Source organism: Nematolebias whitei, chromosome 3, assembly GCF_014905685.2.
Source record: "Nematolebias whitei isolate Nwh7 chromosome 3, NemWhi1, whole genome shotgun sequence".
NCBI classification, from domain to species: Eukaryota; Metazoa; Chordata; class Actinopteri; order Cyprinodontiformes; family Rivulidae; genus Nematolebias; species Nematolebias whitei.
Window position 1 is genome coordinate 15,359,460 of NC_056500.1, and position 3,876 is coordinate 15,363,335.

Sequence of the window (3,876 nt, forward strand, 5' to 3'; positions counted from 1 at the left end):
TAAATTATATATATATATATATATATATATATATATATATATAAATTAGAGATTAAAACAGTCTATATGATTACTGATAAATTGTTCTTAACACCCTGTTTAGAAAAAAAAGAAAAATAAATTACTGCTACAGCAATAGTAAAGCAACATAAATGTTAAATTTGATATTTTACTATGAAAACAGTGTTTTTCAGTGCATAATTTTGGATATGTATATGACCCCATCACCAACATTTTTTTGTCTTTTACTCAAGAAAATTAATTTAATTACACAGATCTTTCATTCATCCCTACTAGCTTTGTTACAAAAAGTGCAAAATAAATGTTTATTTTGTTTTTAGCACTTGTTAAAAATTCCACATTTACTGTATCTGCTCACTATAGAGGAGCTATATAAAGATATGCCCATTTTAACTCATTTTGTTTTGTTTTTACTTATCTCGATATGATTTCACAACACTTGTTTTCTCCTAAAGTATCCAAAAAAAATTAAAAATAAATATTATTATTATTGTTCTGTCAGGCTTTTTCATTCAACCTTTATTTAGACAGGTTAATCCCACTGAGCCCCGAGGACTCATTTACAAGAGAGACCTGATATTATTTTTTAATGTCGTTTTTTAATGTTTATTTTGATGAGACAGAAATAATGTGTTTTACATTAAAATAAATACAGTGGTCATTGGTACTTATATAACTCGACTTGTGTTATTAGTTCTAGTAAACAGTCATTTATGTTGTTTTTATATCATAACATTCAAAGAAAACTGCAGAAATTTCCAAAACATAATTTATGCCCACAAGGTTTTATTGTAATCTGGTTGCTATGACCTTATTTGTCACTAGAGGGCAGTGTCTCCCTATTTAGAAGAAAAACAATAAATCATTGAGTCAAATGAAAACCATCCATATAATGACAGAGCTCCTTTCATAGGTTTCATCCTTTTGCTCTCAATTTTTTCACTTTACTAATTTAGAGTTAATAATCATCTGAACACATCTGAATTTATATTATTTTACACACATTTTATAAAGTTTAAATGACCAGTGCTACAGCATGCTTCTAAAACACAGCACAGCTGTTAGTTTTAGACACATGTTGTAAATTAAGAAAACCATTTTTAGAATTGTAAAACGAGAGTCATCAAAACATGACTGTAAATAATAAGTAGTTGGATAAAGAGGTGAACTGAAACTGATGAATGCACAGAGATCCGATGTTCTCCTTTATTTGTGCATCTAACTGCCTTGTTCCTCAACATGAGAGGGGTAAAAATAGTATATGGGTTTTGTTGTAAAAATGTGAATTATGTACATTTAAAGTTGACAGAAGCAGCCAGTGACAATATTATTATAAGGGACGTAAAAAGGAACAAAGGCTGCGTCAAACATTTCAAAGCACATCTCGGCTGACCTGATTCTGCAGCGTCTGAATACGTGATGGCTTTATGAGGATGAAAACTGATTTTGTCACACAAGTGGAGCATATTTGACAAATCAGGCCTTTTACTCTCCCTTCAATGATCACTTTACTTCACACAGCAGCAGACGAGGATGAGGCCTTTGTCTTATAGTCTCACCTTCTTCTCAACACAGCTCCTGCTCGTGTTTTACTCCTGCTGCATCCTCCAGGCCTGGTTTCGTCCGTCATCTGGCGAGCAAGGTTTGTGGATAAACCGACACGTCCCCAGCCCAAAAATAAGCTCTCTATGTCTCCATCTTTGAAATGGGATCTTAAAAACAAGCACTTGGCCTAGCCACACTCTTTAATTAGAGAGGCCCACAGATGCCTGTGTTCCCTACCCCTCTACACACACACACACACACACACACACACACACAAACACATGCATGCATTACAGAAAGACAGGAGGGATCAAAGAAAAGACTACACTATAATAGTTTGTGTATTTACAACACCCTTTCCAAAAAAATTACAAGTAGCAAGTGCTGTTTCTGTTTTGCTTTTATGGGTAACTGCTTGTGCACCATGAGCAGCCTCCCACCCCCACACCCCTGCCCCACAAAACCCTCATTGGCACACCCATTGGTTTTGGCGTTACGTTAGTGAGCTTGCTGTCATTTTCTATCTATTCGCTTTTTCACTCCAGTGTCACATGATCACCAAGACAGCCATAGCCAGCCTTTCTCATGCTAATGTTTTTGTTTTATTATATATTTTTTTTTGTAGATTTTCCTCCACAGAGGCCATACATACATAGCTCGTACAAAAGATGGCTTCACCCGTAAGTCTCTGTTTTTGTCCTTTTCTCAGAAGAAACAAAGAATAAAACAGCTCACACTTTGATGAAGACTCCTCACAGCGTCCAGTGACAGTGATTTCTTGTCTGATTCTCACACACAGGTTCACACACACACTCTCTCTCGCGCGCGCACACACACACACACAATTTATGCAAACAAGTATAAATTGTTTTGGCTGTCGAACTATAAAAATCGATGCTGCACGACTGAAAGTAGTTGTACTCGTTCACACTGCTCGTTGTCCTTCTGAATGTGAGCAAGTGGATCTCATCTGTAACTCTATTGTACAAACACACATCTGTCTGTCTTTCTTTCTGTCTGTCTGTCTTTCTTTCTGTCTTTCTTTCCTTCCTTCCTTCTCAGCTGGCTGTCCATGCACCATCCTCAGATAATTGCATCCTCGCTGCTCGTTGACAAAGAAGGTGAATCAAGAGATCAGTGTCTTTTTCACTATTTGTATCCTGCCTCGTTTTTCTTTATTTCTCTATTTTCTCATTCAAACATCCTCTCTTAATTCATTTGTAACTTAATTTTTTTCCACTTATTTTGTCAAAATACAGTACTGTGCAAAAGTTTTGAGCCACCATTTTTTTTAAGGATTCATACATCCTTCTCCGGGTGTTTTCAAGGCCTTTGTTTTTTTGTTGTTTTATGTCTTTTCATTTATTTTCATTAGACACTTTAAAGCTAAATATTTTCAAGCCGCTATGTTAAGTCACTTGACATGCAACTTGTATCCTTCAAACATAAAACTCATCAGATGAATCAAAAAACAATAACTTAACAACAAATAACAAAGTCCATGCTCAATAATCCAAATAACAACAAATATTTTAAGCACTTTGTACTTAACAGGTTATCACTTAAACACAAAAAAGTATTTAATTGTTAAACAAAATAAGCATAAAATAGCATTTTTTGCACAAAGATGATTTTTTTAAGGTTTTCAAGTCTAGACATGAAGTGCAAAATACTTTGAATATAGGTAAATGAAGAACAAAAATTAGAAAGCCAAAGTAGAAGGTCACAATCTATCAGAACAGAGTTTTTTATGATTCAGAAAAAGACCTGACACTGAATGTGATAATTACATGAATCTTTATTTTATTCATCAATTGTAGCCAACAACAACAAACAATTGTTTATGCACCACACTTTTTATGTGTCTTAAAGTCATATATATATATATATATATATATATATATATATATATATATATATATATTTTTTTTTTTTTTTTTTTTTTTTGCAGAATCAAGTAAAACAATAGAAAGAAGGAAAAAAAAGTGTGACATGCTGCAGATACAAAATATCTGTCTAAGCATATATGTTTTTTAAACACTGGTCCATCCCTTGAGTTTTGTGCCTTTTAAATTGTAATGAGTTACAGGTCGATGTAAATAGTTTTAACAAAAATCAAATTTACCTCCAAGTTTTTTGAGAAACTGTACAAAAGTGAAAGAAAACACAGACAACAACCTCAGAAAATGTAAAGTTTCTGAGAATTGTTGCTGATCTTTATTGATCTGTGCAGCTCACATGATAAAACCTAAGACCATGTGTATAAATCAGCTGGAAATTAAATACACCATTATGCAAGTTCTGGCTGAG